This window comes from Pelophylax lessonae (genome assembly GCF_965119305.1).
Source record: "Pelophylax lessonae genome assembly, chromosome: 5".
Taxonomy (NCBI): domain Eukaryota; kingdom Metazoa; phylum Chordata; class Amphibia; order Anura; family Ranidae; genus Pelophylax; species Pelophylax lessonae.
The window spans coordinates 100,608,380-100,616,090 of NC_138772.1; the positions used below are offsets into that span (position 1 = coordinate 100,608,380).

General features: G+C 53.3%; 1 protein-coding gene across 2 annotated transcripts in view; it reads left to right on the forward strand.

The window, feature by feature from the left end:
• The window catches only part of ESYT2 (extended synaptotagmin 2), a 280,454-nt gene that overhangs the window by 202,807 nt on the left and 69,936 nt on the right, over window positions 1-7,711 (forward strand). The gene's annotated exons all lie outside the window — the stretch shown is intronic.

The following is a 7,711-nucleotide window of genomic DNA, read 5'->3' on the forward strand; positions in this document are numbered from 1 at the left end:
CAGTTTGGTAGCATAGCAGTAAGAGTACACAAAAACCCCAAAAGAGGGGCGGGGGCGGCGACTGTCGGAGGACTCAGAGAAAGGAATTTTACGGTAAGATTTTACAAAAATTCAGTTTTCTCTTACGTCCTCCGACAGTCGCCGCCCACTCACAAGTCTTCACCAATGGGATGTCCCAAAGCAGTGTAGACCTGAGGGGTGGGAGACGCAGCCGCAAAAAAAGCAACGCAGTACCCACATCCGAGAAAGGAACCTTACACACAGTAAGAGAACCAACTGGGCAACAGGAAAACGCGCTCAACAGGAGCAACAACCCAGGAAAAACAAGTAACCCAGGGGTAAAACACCCCAACAGCCAAGGACCCAAAACAAGGGTCCCTAAGGCACTGCCGCACTGAGAACTTTACGGCCAAAGGAGGCATCGGCCGATGCCTGAACATCCACCTTATAAAACTTTGAGAAGGTGTGAACGGACGACCAAGTCGCCGCCTTACACACCTGGGCCACAGAAGCCTGATGCCGGAAAGCCCAAGACGTACTCAACGACCTGGTAGAGTGCGCTTTTACAGGGAAGGGAGGAACCCTCTCCTTCAAGGCATAGGCCTGCACAATGGTTTGCCTAATCCATTTGGCGATAGTCGCAGCCGACGCCGCCCTGCCCTTCCGAGGTCCCTCAGGAAGGACAAAGAGGGAATCCGACTTGCGAAAAGGCTTAGTGGACGACAAGTAAACCCTGATCGCCCGGACAACATCCAAGGAATGTAAGGCAACCTCCTTAGGATGATTCGGCTTCGCGCAGAGCGAAGGCAAGACAATTTCCTCATTAAGGTGAAAATCCGAGATCACTTTCGGCAGAAAGGATGGGTTATGCCCCATACACACGTGCAGATTATCTGCAGACTTTTGTCTGCAGACTTACCAAAACCATATAATATGAGGTCAAACCTAAACATTTTCAATTTGTATGCAATCCGGCAGGCCCTTGCACTACATAGAAAAGGTAAGTCTGCAGACAATCTGCACGTGTGTATGGGGCATTAGGTCGCAAGACCACCTTATCCTTGTGGACCACCAAGTAGGGAGAGCTGCAGGACAAAGCCGCCAGCTCTGACACCCTGCGAGCCGAAGTGATCGCCACCAAAAAAGCCACCTTTTTGGACAACAGAGGCAACGAGATCTCCCTGATCTTTTCAAAGGGAGCATGTTGCAACACGGACAGAACTAGGTTCAAGTCCCATGGAGGCAAAGGCTCCCTCCTAGGAGGGGCCAAATGTCGCACCCCCTGAACAAAGGTGTGGACCAATGAATTTGATGCCACAGGGCGCTGAAAAAGAACGGCCAGCGCAGAAATCTGGCCCTTAATCGTGGCCAGCGCCAAACGCTGGTCCACTCCAGTTTGGAGGAAAGCCAACACTCTAGACACCGAGTACGAGCGAGGGGAATACCCCCTGGACTCACACCAGGCAAAGCATGCTTTCCAAGTACGGTAGTAAATCTTCCCCGAAGAGGCTTTTCTAGCCTTGATCAAAGTGGGAATGACCTCAGGGGAGAGACCCCCTATCCTTCAGGACCTGGCCTTCAACAGCCAGGCCGTTAAAGCCAGCGACTGTAAAGCAGGATGGAATATCGGCCCTTGAGACAGAAGGTCTTTCCGAAGCGGCAGGCGCCACGGAGCGTCGACTGCCAGATAGACGAGGTCTGCGTACCAAGACCGGCGAGGCCAGTCCGGCGCCACCAGAATCACCGCATGCGGCTCCGAGGCTAACCTGCGAAGGAGCCTGGACAGCAACTGAATCGGTGGAAAGGCATACATCAGACGATACCGATGCCAGGGCGCCACTAACGCGTCCGAGGCGTCCGCCCGAGGATCGCGCGTCCTTGCCATGAACCTTTCCACCTTGTTGTTTAGACGAGACGAGAACAGGTCCACATCTGGGGAACCCCACTTCGCGCACAACATCTGGAAGACATCCGGATGAAGGGACCATTCCCCCTGGTCCAGGGTCTGGCGACTCAGATAATCCACCTGCCAGTTCTCCACCCCCGGAATGTGAACTGCCGTTAACGCCGGGACGTGCGTCTCGGCCCAAGACAGAATGTCGGCCACTTCCCGAGCCGCTCGGGCACTCCTGGTGCCCCCTTGATGGTTGATGTAGGCCACCGCGGTGGCATTGTCCGTCTGAACCCGAACCGGACGGCCCTGAAGCCGTTCCGACCATTGCAGAAGGCAAAGCTTTATCGCTAGCAATTCCAGAATGTTGATCGGAAGGGAGGACTCCTCCTCCGACCAAGTTCCCTGGGCGGACAGAACGCCCAGAACACCACCCCAGCCCGACAGGCTGGCATCCGTGGTGATCACCGTCCACAACAATGGACGAAAAGATTTGCCCCCCGACACCGCCGGGGACTGGAGCCACCACAGAAGATCCCTTCTGGTGCGTTGGCTCAATGAGATCCGCAGATCCAGGGACTGCGGTCGCCCGTCCGACTCGGCAAGAATCTCCGCCTGGAGACCCCGCGTGTGAAACTGGGCAAAAGGGATCGCCTCGAAAGTCGAGACCATCAAACCCAGACATCTCATGCATGTCCGGAGAGACGAGTATTGGTTGGTCCTGAGGGAACCGACCTCGTCCCGAAGTGTCCGGAGCTTGTCTGCCGGCAGGAAGACCCTCGCTGGAACAGAATCCAGAACCATCCCCAGATAGGGAAGCCGAACCGAAGGACACAGAGTCGACTTCGGAAAGTTTATGGTCCAACCGAACTCTTGCAGTGTCTGCACCGTGGTGGACAGGTCGGTCACCAGACTCTGGCTGGCATTTGACCTTTATCAGGAGATCGTCCAGATACCCCAAGACAGCAATGCCCTGTGCTCGCAACAGGGCCAGAACCGGCACCAGCACCTTGGTAAAAACCCGTGGAGCCGAAGCGAGACCTAAAGGTAACGCCACAAATTGTCCGCAATGGAGAATCGAAGGTACCTTTGGTGACCCTCGAAAATGGGGATGTGCAGGTACGCATCCTTCAAATCGATGGAGGCCATGAATTCCCCCGGACTCAGGGCAGCCACCACTGAGCGCAGGGATTCCATGCGGAACTTGCGAACCCGCACAAAGCGGTTCAGAGCTTTCAAGTCCAGAATCGGACGCACCTTGCCCTCCTTTCTGGGCACAGTGAACAGATTGGAGTAAAACCCCCGAAATCTGTCCCGATGAGGCACTGGAACCACCACTCCTTGGGCCCGCAGGTCCCGCACCGCCAGGTGCAGATACTGCAAGCACTCCGGAGACAGCTGAAGATTTGAGGGAAAAAATCTGCCCGCCGGCCGAGAGAGAAATTCGATCTTGTAACCAGATCGAACGATTTCCTGAACCCATCTGTCCTGAATGCGGAACAGCCAAGGTTGGAGGAAACCGCGCAGACGTCCCCCCACCCCAGAAACGGGTGAGGGCGCCCCTTCAGGCGGAATTGGCGTGGGTTGACGAACAGGACTGGCCGGATTTTTGCTTACCCGCCCACGGCTTCTTCTGGGAGCCTTGGCCTTTGAAGGGCTTGCCCTTGGATTGCGACCGAAAGGCACGAAAGGACCCCTGAGAGGGCCTAAACGAGGAGTTCCGTTTGCCACGGAAAGATTTGTGCTTGGGATTCTGGGGTAAGAGAGTACTCTTGCCCCCCGTAACTCCTTTGATCAGAGTATCCAAAGCCTCGCCAAAAAGGCGAGATCCCACGTAGGGAAAGTCCGCCAACGTCTTGCGAGAAGATTGGTCGACCGACCAACTTTTCAGCCATATCAGACGACGGTTCAGCACCGCCACGCTGGACAGGCGTGCAGCCAAAGGAGCTAAATTCAAGTCCGCATCACACAAGTACATGACTCCTTGATGGATTTGATCCACCATAGCCAACGTGGTAGGCGGAGCCGAATCAGCCACCAGGGTGCGCCTGAGCACCTTCGTCCAATCGGCAACCGCCTGGGCCGCCATAACCGAAGCAAAAATAGGTTTTAGCATAGAACCAGCAACCATATAGGCATGACGGGCAAGAGACTCCAACCTCCTGTCCGTAGGGTCCCGGAAAACCGGGGTATCCTCAGAAGGAACCGCAGTAGCTTTGTTTAAAACGGCTACCGCGTGACCCACCTGAGGCGCCACACACCAACGCTCGTCGGTGGAGGGCGCAAACGGATAAAGCAGTTTAAACTTATTCGGCACTGTAAAGGGCTTCTTTAAATTGCGCCACTGCTCATTAACAGTATGATGAAATTCTGCAGGGCAGGGAAAAACCTGCGCTGATTTGCGGGTTCTTTGCGTCCCAAAGGAGGACACCCTAGCAGGAGGAGTGGGCTCCTCCTCCAGGTGCAACGTATCCTTAATGGAGGCAATCAGCTCATCCATGAGTGCAAGCTCTTCAGGCGAGCCTGCGGATCGTTCAGCCATCAGCACATGCATCTGAGAAACTAAGGACGCCACTACCGTGGCCAGATCAGCCCCCTCGGGGGGGAGCAGCAGCCCCCTGGTCCCCCACCAGGGCGGGGGGAAACTTGCTATCCTGAGAATCCATGCCCACAGCAATGAAAGGAAAAAAAGGTACTGGCCCTTTAACACCACGGCAAGCGCAGCCCACCGTACACTACTGTATGCACCGATCCCGCAGGGATAGAGAATACTGAGCAAGGAATGACAGGACAATGAAGGAAAAAACCTGGAGAGAGCACAAACCGGCTGCTGCCACCGATCGCTGTTCCAGAGAGAGAGGAAGTGATGCAATAACCGGCTGACTGATATAGCCTATGAAGGCTCCGCAAAAATGGCCGCTCGGCTGAGGGATAGAGGCTACAAGAAAATGGCGCCGACATGTGCTCGAACGAGCGCGGCCCACCAAAATGGCGGCGAGTGGCGCCAAAACACAGCGCTGTACAGAGACAGGGCCGTCCATAGCATTTCTGCAAAAAAATGGCGGGCCGCAACAGCGGCCTCCGCTCAAGCATGTCTGCACCCAATCTGCCCCAGACAGAACTCACAGCAGAGCGGGAGGGCCCCCCCCCCTCGCAGCCCACAAAGGCATGCTAACCCATACAGGGATCTGACAGGGAGCCCGCACTTCATACAGACATGGGGGTACACACAGCCACAAACTGACACCCACACAGATGGTCCCCACACAGAAGGTGCTTACCGTACCGGATGGCGTGGGGAGCCGTCTCCAGCGACAAACCGCTATCAAGACGACAGGGAGTGCCGCAGGCAGGACGCTGTGGACTGCAGCACAAGACCGCAGAATGGCGTCCAGTGAGGTAGCCACCTCACAGGCAGCATCCCTGCAGCGAGCAGGGATGGGTCGTTCATGGCGCCAGGGCGAACCGTAGCTGAGCGCTCGATGGCAGGCTGGGGATCCCTCTGGCCCTCAGCCCTGGGATCCAGGGCGGCCAGTCCGAGACCCAGCTCCGCATGATCATCTTCATCCGAAGATCCCTAAACTAAAGCTGACAAAATAACAGCTAGTAAAGAAAAGAAAAATACTTGAAATAAAATCAAAAAAAGGGTAGAAGGCTGAAGCCCCAGCACAGGAAAGCCTGCTACTCTTAAGCTAGGCAAGATCAAACTGAGTTGGGAATGCTGGTGCAGGGAGGTATTGACTAAGGGGACAGCCCCTAGGGGTGTGTCTATGCTAAAAGCTTTTGTTATTAACAAATCTTGTGCCTAGCTACTCCTGCGGAGCAAAGGTCAATACCCATTGGTGAAGACTTGTGAGTGGGCGGCGACTGTCGGAGGACGTAAGAGAAAAATAGATTATGGTCAAAAAGCCCAGGTCCAGCCAAAGCTTTTTGTTTGTAAAACCTCTGTCAGGTTTTTATTGCTATCTGTGTCTCTATAGGGTAGTCAAAGGGTTAGTTCCCACTGCGCTACTATGCCTAAACCACAATTGTCTTAGATTAAGCTATGTATTCTGAATTGTAGGTACAGTTGTGCTCAAAAGTTTGCAGAAATGGTGATATTTTAGCATTGATATGGAAAATACACCTATAGATTTATTTCTCTACACTTCATGCCTTAGTGACTAATAACATAAAATTAGTGTAGCGCAAATCAAATACATGATAAATAATCACACTCATACTACAAATGTGCAAACCAATCATAAATTCTCTAAATTCGTGCAGTTAAAAATAATCAATATACTAAACATACTAAATCTAAATATACACAAATATAGTAAATAACACTGTAAAAATCTTGCTAATATATTCAGTCACCACTGTTTTCCAAAATGATGTGAATTTCTCTATCGTTTCTCCACAGACGCAGCTCTGCTTAATCATAGACTATAGGGTTATGCTCCTCCCACTGGGAATAGGAACTAGGCAGAAAAAATACCTGTCCGCCTATAGGGGCTGTCCCAGCCGCCATAACCCCTCAGGCTCTGCTATATTCAGTTTGTTCTGCCTAGTGACAGGGATAGGACCTAGTTCCCTGCTGGAACTTCGGTCTTAGCTGTACCAGGTAAAGTTTGTGATTTATTTTTTTATTTTTAGTTAGTTCCTGAGGACCAAGATCCAGAGGAACTTCACCCAACAGCCGGCTGTGGCTTTCGTACTGGATAATATAGATCCTTAACGTCTCCCAGCCTGGCCTACGAGTGTGAGCAGGTTATGGTCCAGTACTCGGCCTCGCCATGACAGTGCCCCGATAGATGGGGACGAGCCTGCAAGTGGATCATCTCCCTGGGAAGCAGCCTCCCCTTGGCTAACAGCGCCCCCATCCCGGGTGGGAGGTGATCTGTTTCGGAGTGGCGCCGGCCTGGTACCAAGGTATGGTGGGTAACATGCCCCCCCACTACCCCTGGAGGTCGCGGGGTGGGTGCGGGCCCCTCCCTGGAATGGTCCGACCTCAGGGGCTCCCTCAGTTCCCTGTGACCCCGGAAGTCTAACTGGCGTACCCCTTGCTTCCCCCCGAGAGTCGCCAACCTGTTCGGGTCCTGTGGATAGACGGGTGGAATCCTTATCCCACCATGTACATGTGGTGACGGGTTACATGTTAATAGCTAACTTTGTGAACATTCTCATAGCACAGACTGCTACTGAATGGGTGAAGTTGCTGAAGAGTAACCTGAAAACGACACAGCTTCCCCCTGCGGTTCTGGAAATGTTGGACCTATTTGTCCAAGCCCTGGTGTTCATGTGTGATACATCCCTGGACTTGGCCTTATTGGTGGCCAGGACATCAGCAGTGGGGGTTGCTATTAGACGCCTGATATGGCTGAAATGCTGGTCGGCTGTCCCGGCTTCTAAAAAAGCTGTTGCTGATCTCCCTTTAACAGGGGAGAAGCTATTTGGAGCCTCTCTGGACGAGTTGATCAAAGGTATCACGGGGGGTAAGAGCACTAATCTGCCCCAATCCTATAAAGGCAAGGCGCCTCACTCTAGGCGAGGGCCTTCCTTTACTGCTCATAAACATCTTTTTCTTGCCTTCGGATCACAGGAAAAAGGTAAACCGTTTAGATCTTCGGTGGGTCCAAGAAGCCATAGCCCGGTAAGTCCAAGGGCGGCAAATTGGGACCTGCAGACAAGTCCTCGTCTGCATGAAGGGGCGCCCTCACCAAGTCTGGGGTGGGGGGACGTCTTTGATTCTTCCAGAAACACTGGACTTCCTTGATTCGGGACAAATGGGTTCACAAATTGATCCAGATACAAAATCAAATTATGGTCTCGTCCACG